Below are 13146 nucleotides of genomic sequence, written 5' to 3' on the forward strand. Positions count from 1 at the left end.
TCTGACCTCCTCTCCTGCCTCCTCTTCCACATTTAAAGATCTTTGTGGTTACATTGGACCCATCTTGATAACCCAGGATAAGACCCCCTCCCGCAAGATCAGCTAATTAGCAACCTTAATTTCACCTGCTACTTTAATTCCCCTTTGTCATGTAACATGACCTATTCACCAGTTCTGGGAATTAGGGTGTGGACATTTTTGGGAGATCATTATTCTGTCTACCACCCCATCTAGTGCACTAGAAGAAAGCACAGCAAAAGACATATAGGGACTTCCCTGGTGGCGCAGCGGTTAAGACTCCGAGCTCCCAGTGCAGGGGGCCCAGGCTCAATCCCCGGTCAGGGAACTAGAGCCCACGTGCCTGCTGCAACTAAGAGTTCTCATGCCACAGCTAAGGAGCTGGCGAGCCGCAACTAAGGAGCACACACGCTGCAACTAAGGAGCCCGCCTGCTGCAACTAAGACCCGGCGCAACAAAAAGAAAGAAAAAAAAGACATAAAATTCATGTGCATGGAGGATGAGTGGCTGGTGAGAGGTGAGGCTTTGTGATTTGAAAAGCAGTATAAAGGGGGCTTCCCTGGTGGCGCAGTGGTTAAGAATCTGCCTGTCAATGCAAGGGACACAGGTTCGAGCCCTGGCCCGGGAAGATCCCACATGCCCCAGAGCAACTAAGCCCGTGCGCCACAACTACTGAGCCCACATGCCACAACCACTGAAGCCCGCGTGCCTAGAGCCCGTGCTCCGCAACAAGAGAAGCTACCGCAATGAAAAGCCCGCACACAGCAACGAAGACCCAACACAGCCAAAAATAAATAAATAAATAAATAAATAAATTTATTTAAAAAAAAAAAAGAAAAGCAGTATAAAGTTTTCTGGATTTCTGAAGTCAGACTGCCTGGCTTTGAGTCTTGCATTGTGACCTCGGACAAACATCTCTGAGCCTCAGTTTCCTCACCTGTGAGTGGAAATAATGACAGACCCCCACCCCACCCCCAATCTCTTGGTGAGAATTAGAAGAGATAATACATGTAAAGGCTTGGCAGATATTAAACCCTGAAATGTCAGGTACCATTTGGAAGCTAAAAATGCCTTCACATTACAGTGTGAATGTGTTCTAGCTTTGAAAATAGCTCCAAATTCCATTTATGTTAAGAACTACATTCTGTTCTCTATCTCTGTGTGTGAGATGGCCCCTGGGAATTGGGTGGTCATCAGTGCCGTGAGGAAGGGAGTTCTGCCTGTTCCCAAGACCATGGCAGGGGGCTGGGTGATCCAGAGAGCCTCCCTCAGCCATCTGCTAATAGACTTGGGGACCTGAAGTTCAAAAGTATGTTATGCTTCTACAAATCTAATAGAAATACTTCCGTCATCTCGAGTGCAATTAAATTAGCTACTGCTGACGTATTTCAGGAAATTCCTAGAATTCCCAAGTTATAAAGGAATCTATTGGAACCATTCTAATGATGCTTGCTTATTCTTTATGGTAGTTGGCTAAAATAGTCATCCCTCTTTAAATGACCCAGAGATGGCAATTGAACTACATTTTTTTTTTTTGGTTGCTCTGCACAGCTTGTGGGATCTTAGTGCCCTGGGATAGAACCCAGGGCCCTGGCAGTGTAAGCGTGGCATCCTAGCAACTGGACTGCCAGGGAATTCCCTGCACTACCTTTTAAATAAATTAAAAAAAAAAAAGGAATAGGTGATACATGCACGTGGTACATAAAAGGGTACACTGCCTTAGCAATGCAGTTCCCCTCTCGAGAGTCAACTATTGGTATTGGGTTTCTTGTGTGTCCTTCCAGATATATTCTGTGCACTTACATCCTATACATTATGCCCTATCTGTTCCTCCCCCTCTATCCCCTACACCAGCTTACTATATTCACCGTTCTGTACCTGCCCCACCCTCCTGGTCAATTTTAACAATGTATCTTAAAGACTGTTCTGTATTGCTATAAAAGCAGTATTCCATTTTAAGCACGTACCATAATCTATCTTACTGATGATTTACTTATAGTTTTTAGGTTATGCTCACTGTTTCACTGTTGCAAACAATATTGCAAATAATCTTTGTATTTACAGAATTTCACGCAAGTCCAAATATGATAACTTTTTCCAGTGGAATTGCTGGGTCACATAGCATGTGCATTTTTAATTTAAAAAGTTTGCGCCACTGTTGGTGGGAATGTAAATTGGTTCAGCCACAATAGAAAATAGTATGGAGGTTCCTCAAAACATTACAAATAGAACTACCCGATGACTCAGCAATCCCACTTCTGGGTACATATCCAGAGGAAATGAAGTCATTATTTTGAAGAGATATCTGAACATCCATGTTCATTGCAGCATTATTTACAATAGCCAAGATATGGAAACAACCTAAGTGTCCATTGGTGGATAAATGGATAAAGAAAATGTGATACACACACACACAGGCGCACACACACACACACACACACACACACAATGGAATGTTATTCAGCTATGAAAAGAAGGAAATTCACCCATTTGTGACAACATGGATGGACCTTGAGGGCATTATACTAAGTGAAATAAATCAGATTGACAAAGACAAATACTGTAGGATTGCACTTATACGTGGAATCTAAAAAAGAAAAAAGCCAGATGATGCATAGAAACAGAGAGTAGAACGGTGGTTGCCACGGGTTGGAGGGTGGGGAAATGGGGAGAGGTTGATCAAAGGGTACAAACTTCCAGTTATGAGATTAACAAGTTCTGGGGATGTAATGTACAGCATGGTGACTATAGTTAACAATATTAAATTGTATAGTTGAAAGTTGCTGAGAGTAGATCTTAAATGTTCTCACCAACACAAAAATTGTAGTTATGTGATGTGTTAATTAACCTTACTGTGGAAACCGTTTTTCAATATATACCTGTATCAAAAACAAAAAAAGTTGTGGGGCAAATTACGCTTCATAGAGGTTTATCAATTTATCTTCCCATCAGCAATTTTGAAAATAACTGTTTCCCAAAACCTCAGTGACAATTCATTATCAAACATTCAGATTTTTGCCAATTAGATGTTAAAAATATATTATTATAGTTTAAATTTACGTTTACCTTATAATTAGTGTGGGTGACCACATTTTAATATGTTTAAGAACCATTCATATTTTCTTTTCAAACGAAGGATCCTTGGTCCATTTTTCTATTGAGTTGTGCATCTTTTTCTTATTGATTTCTAGAATTTCTTTATATTTAAGAAATGGCCTTTTCCTTTGGTTCACACAACTGTTTTCCCCAGTTTGTTGTATCTTTTTCAACTTTGTGGTTTTTAAAGGCAGAAATTGCTTATTGTATTTGTTCAAATATACCTTTTTAAATATATGGATTCTGAATTTTAAGTCGTCCTTAATGTTTTCTGGTCATCAAGAGTTTATAAAAAGATCGCCCACGTTTTCTTTTAGTATTTTAACGGTTCTATTATTTTGCGTTTAAATCTTGGCTCCATCTGGAATTTGTTTTAGCTCAAAGGTGTGAAATAAGAATTCGACTTTATATCTCTCCAAATGGTTTTCCAGTTGTTACCATTTATGGAGTAATCTGTCTTTCTCCCACTTATATGAATGTGATGCCATTATATATGAACATCATGTATGTACTGGGGTCTATTTCTGGATCTTTTCTTCTGTCATTCTCTACCCCTTGAGGTATCTTATTCGGTCTTTGGCGATCTCCAGTGCTTTTTGTCCCAAGTCCTCTAAAACACAAAAGGACGTTCCTGCTCTTTTGACTGCATTCTAGACTTTTGCGATGGCTTCTACTTGGGAGTAAACTCATGCTTGAGATACTGACTAATTAGAAAGCAGGGCATAAGAATCAGGAAATTCCTCCCCATCGTTAGCCGTAATCATACTCTTTCAGGATTCAGAGGCTTTAAATTGCTGCATTGGAAAGATGAAATGAAAGATGAGTTGACCTTCCCTCTTGTGGAGGACCAGTTGATGATAATAACAATAATATCGATGATTATAAACTACCATCCTGGTGGTGCTAAGCAGTTGAAATACGTTAGTTCATTGATTCTTCCAACAACTGATAAATTAGCATATTTATCCCCATATTACATGAGAAGGATGTGAAGGGAAGTGAAACTTATAAGACAATACAAAATAGAGGAGGGCTTTAGACCCAGGTGTAACTGATTCCAAGGCTAGGACTCTTATCCATTCTGTAATGCAGGATCTCTGGCACAATGTAGCCAATGAAACACACTTTGTTCACTTATTCTCTCCTTTGTTAATTTGCTCCACAATCACTTTGGAGCACTTGGTCACTATAAATAGGAGTCAGAAAATCATACGCCTCCAGGGGCAAGCAGGTGACATAAATGAAGTTGCCCAGTTGGGGGACGATAGGGAGTGGTAAAGACTGTGGCAAATGAGAGAGCACCTGTCACATCTAAAGTTGGCACTGTCCCTCAGCCCAGAGCATTGTTGCCATGGGAGAAGGTAAGTTTAGTGTTGCCCAATCTTCAGATTCCCAAAAGGAACCAGAAATCCAGATTTTTAGGTGAAACCTCCTCATTTTTAGATGTCATCAAATTAGAAAAATCAATGTATGTTCTTTAAAACTCAATACTTAGTTCTAAAAGATTCCTTGTAGAGAGGGCATTAAACAGAGATATTGATTCAACCAAATTTGATTCAGCAATGGAAGGGAATGAATTACTGATACACGTACAAAATGTGAATGAATCTTAGTAACTCTGTGTTTAGTAGAAGAAGGCAGACATAAAAGAGCACATTGCCATATGTCCATTTATTTGAAATTCTAGAACAAGCAAAATTAACCTACGATGAGGGCAGGGATTGACTGTTAAGGGAGTGGGTACCCTTTCAGGCATGGTAGTAATATTCTATATCTTCATAGGGTTTGAATTATACTGGTACTTGCATTTGTCCAAACCTAGTGAATGTACACTTGGAAAAGTGTATATTTCAATGTATGTAAATTGTATACAAAAATCTATTAACAAATATTGAACTCTAGTTAATGACAATGATCCTGAAGTATTTCGGAGGAAGTATATGGATGTCTGCAATTTATTTTGAGATGAACTAAGAATAAGATGGATTAAAGGATGGATGGAGGGATGGATGAAAAGATACGTATGTGATACATCAAGCTTAGTAAAATGTTAATGAATCAGTGTTGCTGTGCATTTGAAAATTTTCATAATAAAATGTTGGGAAAAATTAGCAAAAATAAAAACCATAAGAAACTATGTGTGAGCTTAACACACACACACACATAACCCTGTGGGCTAGATCGGGCTCATGGGCACCAATTTCAAGACTCTTGCTCTGTCCCATCATGCATCCCCAACACCCCATTACATGGTGTCTCAGCAAGTTGATTATAAGGGGATCATTTCACCAGTCAAGCTCTTTGTTCTGCTATCCACCTTGCACAGGGCTTGATAGATCTGGCGCGGTTCAGTGAGTGAAGGTATGAGAAAATCCATCACCTGATGACATCATTAGCATTTCTCCAACATGACCTGCCTGAGATAAAAGTGAACCTGGCCTCCTTCTCATCAATCAAGGGGAAAGAAGAAAACCGTTTTGGCGACACAGCTCCTTAGCGCCTTCTGCTAATCTATCTTGCTACATCAGCATTCTCTCTATATGATATTTAAATTCAGAGGGGACAAATATTAGTGCAGCACACTTCCTTCATTAACGAACAGGGTTTCAGAAGAGTGTTTGCAGGCTGCCTCTCTGTTCCCAGTGTTGGCTGAGCAGAAAGCAATCTTCACTTGTCAGCAGCATTTCAGAGCAAGGGGCTGTGCCTGTGTTGAATACCCATTGTGTGTCCTTGGCTGTGGTTGGGATAATAGAAAATATGACCAAGGAGTGTCAGAGTCTTGGAGGCATTGCTAGAACTATAGGGAAAAGGGAACAGGAGAGAGTAATTTCTCCTCTAAACACATTCTCTAAAAGCTGTACCTTTTCAATAATTTTAAAAGGCAAATTATCATAACAATAGTTAAGACTATGATGCATACAATTAGACAAGGCAAGTGTCAGTCTTGTAAATACGTGATTGATGCATCAGAGGTCAAACCCGCAGACATTTCTAGATTGTAGTCAAAACATAGCACCTTTTTATGGGCTTTTGCCTTATGCTAGTTGAATTATTCAGTGGAATATTCACTCCTTCTCCCTGAAGGAGAATGATGCTTCCCTTCCTCAATGATGTCATACTTTTGACTTGCTTTGGCCAATGAAATGGGAGCAGAGGTGACATGAGTCACTTCCAAGCAGAAGATTTAAGAGCCATGTTCTCCTTTCCCTCTGCCAAAGCCATGTCTCAGATTGTGGCTGCTCCAGCAGCCTAGGTCCCAGAGAAGAGATGTGGAGCATAGCTCTCTGCTGGCCGTGGTAGATAGAGAGGATGAATGAGATACAAATATTTGTTATTGTCAAGGCTTTGGGCTATTGGGGTCATTTGTTACTGCAGCATCACCTAGCCTACCCTAACTGATGCACTCCCCAGCCAGCAAAGGAGGTTCCTGCCTAGGTGCCACAGATAGGATCCTCTTGACATTATGACTTCTCCATAAAACTTCTGTGTAGTTTTGAAATAACAAGGACTACACAGTAGAAACTATCTTGGGTAAAGATAAAGATAAGATAATTTAGGTGCAATTATGTGAGGCGAGAGTGGTTGCTAAGGGAAGAGACCACGTGGGCTAGTGGAGATGAGTATAACTGTTAGGGATGACGGAACACAGGGCAGTGGTCTAGGGTTCAACAGACTGGGCTTGAGTCCTGGGTCTACTCTTCATTAGCTTTGGACAAAGCCCTTGGTGTCTCTGATCCTCTGTACCTACTAGATGGGGTTTTTGTGAACTAAGTCATATGGAAGAACTGGGTCAATTGTAAGGTGTACCATCAGGGTTCTTGTTGCTTTTTCCCTCTTCTTTCTCCTCTTCCTCCTACTCTCCTAATTGGCCTGAATAATAATATAGAGGAAGGCTAGGAGATTGTAAGTGTAGCATGAATAAGACAGAGTGTGCCTGGAGATAGAGAGGGCTCCAGCCTACTCTGTGGAGGGACCTTGTGCTCAGAGTTTCTGGCAGACTCATTTGGATCACAGCTTTGCCATTCATTAGCTCTCTTGTCCTTTTGGGGAGCATGGGTGGGCCAGAGGGAAGTTGGGTGAAGACATAGATCGCTCCTCAAAAAATTTGTTTTTTAAATGAATAAAATAATCAGAATTACACAGGGAACCAATTTTATTGCTGGCAAGACATTAAAAAAATACAAATATGGGATAGAATAACACACATACTTCTTTGTTAGTGCATTAAATAACTGCATCTATTGTATATATATAGTATATCTATTGGCAGATTTAATAACTGTCAACATTTCAGACTTGTGCTGAGCATAAATAATATTTTGCAATGTTTACAACAATTGTGATGGGAAAAATATCTGTGGTTTCCTTTGGTGACACAGTCACAGTAAGGTAAATACTATTGTGCTTGGTTGTCTACATTCAGTTGAAGGAAATAAAAAACTTTCAGCTAGAGGTTATTGAAAATCGTTTTCTAATTTGTTCCCATTCAAGTTCACAGACTCCCTAAATTTTACCCAGGACATTCGAGGGTCTGTGGAGCCCAGGTTAAGACTCCTGCATTAGCTGCATTTTCTTAAGGGAGTTACATCCCTTCCTGAGCCTCAATATCCTCACTCGCAAAATGGGTACCTTGCCCTTGATATTCTTTCTCAGCATGGGATTTGGTTATCCTCAGGTGAGCAGCCATTGTGGAACTCTGATTCCCTGGATAATGGATTTCAAGGGATAGCACCAAGGTAAGGAATGAGCACAGCCAGCTGTCTCTCCTCTGGCCCGAAGTCCCATGAATTCACAAGAGAGAGGGAGAGGGAGAGGGAAACAGAGGATATAAATGAAAATATATACAAAGCAACAGACTGGAAAAGAAGAAAGAGTGGCACCAACAAACCAGAATTCTTGAGAAATTTTTGACACATCATAACCAGATCACGTATTTGGAGAAACAGCCATTGAAAATCACAACCTAAAACATATTTAAAAGCATATCTAATTTTAAGGAGCACTTACCTTGTGCCAATCTTTGTACTTGCATTATTTATTTTAATCTTCATAATAACCCTTTGGGAACCTTAGATTCTGTTCCTATCTCATTTTATGGATGGAGAAACTGAGGCTCAGTGGGTTCAGGTACTTTGCCCGAGATCACACTACCAGAGAGTGACAAGCCAAGATGTCTGGCTATGTGGCTTCACACATAGCCCACGATCTTGTCTACTGCACTCTCCGGGCATTTAATTCATGGGCAGGAAGAGGCTTTTTTTTCAAGTCCTGCTAGAATCTGCAAGCTTAAGAGCTAGGATGAAAATTGTTCTGGCACCACTTCTGGATTTCAGAAGAGCTTCAGCTGCACCATTCCATTTTAAGGGCAGTGTGGTCCTCATTAACCTCCCTCCAGGTCAGCAATGCAGGCAGGAGCTGTCTAGCTTGGGGGCTGTCAGGGGAACCCACACTTACCCATTCAAGAACATCTGCACTTGAGCACAATTAACGCACTGTTTCTCTTCATCTCTTCTCTGAACACCATTTGCCCTAAAAATACTCTTTGACATTATGCACAAACATTGAAGAGACATTTATTTGGCCCTGACTTTTGTACGGTTCCTACTAAAAGAGATTCAGTGACACACAAATAGGGCTGAATTATTTATAGGCTTGAAGGGAGATCAAAGTTGCTTTTATTCCTATTGAAAGTGTATTAGAAGGCCAAAGCGCACCAAATTAATTATGACGTCTCACAGAGGGAGTCCAGCTAGACTCAAGGGTGCTTATTAAAGCTGGGTTGCTCTCCAAGGCTGGGTCTTTGGAAATGCCCATAAATCTGGGCTGCTGTTCCTTTCAAATGCCTTGTCAGGGAGTGAAAGTCTCTACCCTTCTTGACAAGAGCTGCCAGTATGAGAGGAGAGATGTAAGGAGTGTCTGGGGGCTTAAGACACCCATGAGGTTGGTCATTTTTGAACTTATTTAATAAGTAAACTGACGTTGATTGAGCACCTACTTGAGGCTGGGCACTGGAGAGAAAGAGACAAGTTCATTATCTTATTTGTCCAATGATTCAACAAACATTTAGTGTCTTCTCTTGAGAGGTACTGTTTTAGGCACTCGGATGTATGTAACAGGACCGACAAGGTCCTGCACTCATGATTAAGAGACCGTTCCTGTCCTCAGGGAAATCAGCGTAATGAGTTCTTTAATGATCATCACCGTCATCGTCATCATTTATTGAATGCTTACTATTTTCCAGGCAGTATTCTAAGTGCTTTACATGTATTAATTCAACTAATCTTCATCAGTACTCAATGAGATAGGGATTATTAAAATCACCCCCTTTTCATAGTTTAGAATAAAATTACAGAGTTTAAGTAACTCGCTCAAAGAGTCAGACCTTGGAAGCTGTGAGGCTGGGATTCAAACCCAGGTAGTCAGTCTACCATAGAATCTGTTATTACAGGCGGTATATAACAGCTATAAGACTCAGAGGCACAAGGAAATCAGGGAAGGGGTGTCTGAACTGACTCTTCAAAGATGAGTTGGAGATTCTAGAAACATTCAAATAGGGTCCAGGAAGGACAAGTTACATAATCTCTCTGCACTTCATTTCCTCATTTTATGCCATCAGGTTCTTAAGAGAAATAAATGAGAAATCATAAATGTAATGTCTTCTTTGAGGTGCTTGAAGGCATCATATGTGCCTTCAAGGTGCCAGGCGTCATATGAAGATGATACTTTTCTAGGTGAGCTGTAATGTGAAAAGCTACAATGGGAAAATGGCCACTCAATTCATTCTTTTCAATTGTTTATTTCTCTTGTATGTGCAGGATGAGGTAGAAATTTGCCCCAGGGCCAGATTCTTGAGGCTTCTGTCCATTCAGGGAGGACCATAAACACAGCTGGCCCTGTGCATCACCTTTGTTACAATGTATGCCTTTGAGCTCACCAGCTGGGTTTATCATTCTGGGCTAATTCCCTCTGACACCAAGTTTGGGCCTTATTCCATTTGGCTTTTCTGGTGCATACAAGTCAGAACGAGAGGGATTTCCTTCTGCAGAAATGTGCTGCCTTTCCAATTGGTTTAATTTACAAACAATAGTTTCATGGGGAGAGAAGGGAGCCAGCCCCCAGGGAGAGTTGGCATGGGTGGGTTCCATGTTTGCATTGATTTTAAGCATCAGTTTATAGCATATGGTGGAGACACTGATGGCTGGGGCTCCATTTCCTGGGAAAGCAGCAACACAAAGAGAACAGAGCTTATGTCTTTTCTCCCAAAGTTGGAAGAGAACCCATGTTGTTTGTGTGGGTGTGGGGTACCTGCTGGGATGAAATGCCATCATGTCATCTTTCCTGGGACCCAGAGATAAGCTCCTGGTCTCTGGGGTTGTAGGCAAAAAGGGATTCATCCAGGTGGGAGCTCCTTTCTGGCTGGAAGTGTGAGAATCATGCTCATTTTGTATGATTTCTTTCAGCATAAGTACCAGAAAGTAAGATCTTTGTGGGAGAAGGTGTCTTTTGGGAGGAGGAGTTTATTTTAGTGCTTCTAGCTCCAATGGATCCAGGGCACCAGAAACTCTACACCCAGTACGATGAATAATGCCAATAATAGGTTTCTGGAAATACTGTTGCCTGTGTCTCTTATGGTTATTTCGCATCTGCTTTTCCCAAAGGTTTGGCAACAAAACCCCCAATGCTTTTTAAAATAGCTGGGACACCCTAGTAGGTACTTTAGCCAAGTTCCAGTGGGAAGCAGAATTATCAAGGAATAGAGTGTATGTATATGGGGGCCGTGGCAGTCCTAAAATACCATAAGGGTAACAGATACCAAGCTGTGGGCAAGAAGCATTTTGTTGCTCTTTCCTGGGACGCCAATGCCCAGCATAGTTTCTGGTACATAGTAGGTATTGAAAAAATATTTTTTTGAACGAATGATTATGATCATTCATTAGAACAAAGCAATAGGATAATAATAACTTTAGTGAATTAGTATTATTGAATTCTCAGACTATGCCAGGAATTGTGCAAAATGCTTAATCATCAACAGCCTATGGATTATTATTATCAACCCTATTTTGCAGATGTTGAAACAGAGGCTCAGAGATTTTACAGGACAGGCCCAAGCTCTCAGAGCTAGTGAGTGGGCTGGGCTTCCAACCGTGGCTTGTCTGATTCTAGAGTTTTGCTCTTTAAAGGCAGGAGGCTACAATGTAGAGTAGATAAACCAGAAAACAGTATGGAGATAACAAGAATGCAGCTGATGATCAAGGTAGCACCACCGGGGCTTCCCTGGTGGTCCAGTGGTAGAGAATCTGCTTTCCAATTCAGGGGACACGGGTTCGATCCCTGCTCAGGGAACTAAGATCCCACATGCCACGGGGCAACTAAGTCTGCGTGCCATAACTACTGAGCTTGCGCATCTCAACGAGAGAGCCTGTGTGCCGCAAACTACAGAGCCCACGTGCTCTGGAGCCTACGTGCCACAACTAGAGAGAAGCAACGAAGAAACCACATGCCACAACGAAAGATCCCATGGGCTGCAACTAAGACCCGACACAACCAAAAAAAAATAAGGAAAATAAATAAATAAATATTTTTTTAAAAAGGTAGCACCACATAAGTTTTGGGGAAAGTAAAAATACAAAAGAAATGGTATCTTATTCAAATAGTACTGGACATTTGGTTATTTGGTAGAAAAAAAACTCAGGACTCCATTCTGTCACATATAAAATAAATTGTGGATGGATTGAAGAGCTACATGCAAACGAAAAACTCGTATGAAGTCTCATATGTGACTGGGAAGGAGAGAAGGAACTACAGAAAAATGTATAAAGGATTATGAGAGTTTTTTTTTCTTACTTTATTATATTTTACAATACTTCTACAATAAGCATGTACTATTTTAAAACTAGAAAAGACACAGTAAATACATCTTTCTGTTTTTTACTTACTTATTTATTTATTTATTTATTTTTATTTATGGCTGTGTTGGGTCTTCGTTTCTGTGCGAGGGCTTTCTCTAGTTGTGGCAAGCGGGGGCCACTCTTCATCGCGGTGCACGGGCCTCTCACTATCGCGGCCTCTCTTGTTGCGGAGCACAGGCTCCAGACGCGCAGGCTCAGTAGTTGTGGCACATGGGCCTAGTCGCTCCGCGACATGTGGGATCTTCCCAGACCAGGGCTCGAACCCGTGTCCCCTGCATTGGCAGGCAGATTCTCAACCACTGCGCCACCAGGGAAGCCTGTAAATACACCTTTCTTTCTCCTTTTTTCTTTTCTTTTTGTCCTTCTCTTTCTCTTTTTTAGGAAAAGGTCAGATGGGTTCCCTGACACTAGGGAGGCAGAAATGGGGGTCTGGGCCTGGGGATTTGTCAGGAGACAGAAGCGGAAGGAAGGATGGGAGGGTAGGTGACATGTCACTGTGCTGGGTGCTTTCTGGTTTTCCTTCCTTATCTTCCCAACCACGCAGCTTCATAACTGTTGTCCTCCCTGTTTATTTTAACAGTGAAGGACACAGAGGCTGAAAGAGGGGACACCTTTACAATGAACAGCAGAGTGACACCTGAGCTCAGGTATGTGAGGCAGCCCCGCCCATGTTCCTGGTCCCGCCTGCACCTGCACTGTCCTCCAGCTGGGCCCCCCTCCCTCCCAGTGCCACCCCTCTCAGGGGCTTTAAATTTCTCAGCTTTGGCTCTTGAGAATGGCGGTGAAGTCCTTCTCACCCAGACATACGTGCTGCTCCTTAGCATTCTTTTGTCTGCCCCTGTGGACTTCTCAGAGACTGTTAAAATGCAGAAAGCCCCACTCTGCTCCTGGAGCTTTGGGCCCTCTTGGATTTTATCAGACGCTTTCACCATAATGTTTACATCTCAGCTAAAAAAGAAAAGAAAACTGCCATCCTCCTAATACACATACTTGGCCTAGGTTTGCCCAGGCAGGGACAATTGCAGCTAGAAGTTGTTGTCACAGAGCTGGACCCGAATGGGACAGTGGGGGGACCAGAGGATGAAGTGTCTGGCTGGCTGGGTGTGGGGTGGAGGGGAGGGAA

The sequence above is a fragment of the Eubalaena glacialis genome, chromosome 13 (assembly GCF_028564815.1).
Source record: "Eubalaena glacialis isolate mEubGla1 chromosome 13, mEubGla1.1.hap2.+ XY, whole genome shotgun sequence".
In the NCBI taxonomy this organism is placed as follows: domain Eukaryota; kingdom Metazoa; phylum Chordata; class Mammalia; order Artiodactyla; family Balaenidae; genus Eubalaena; species Eubalaena glacialis.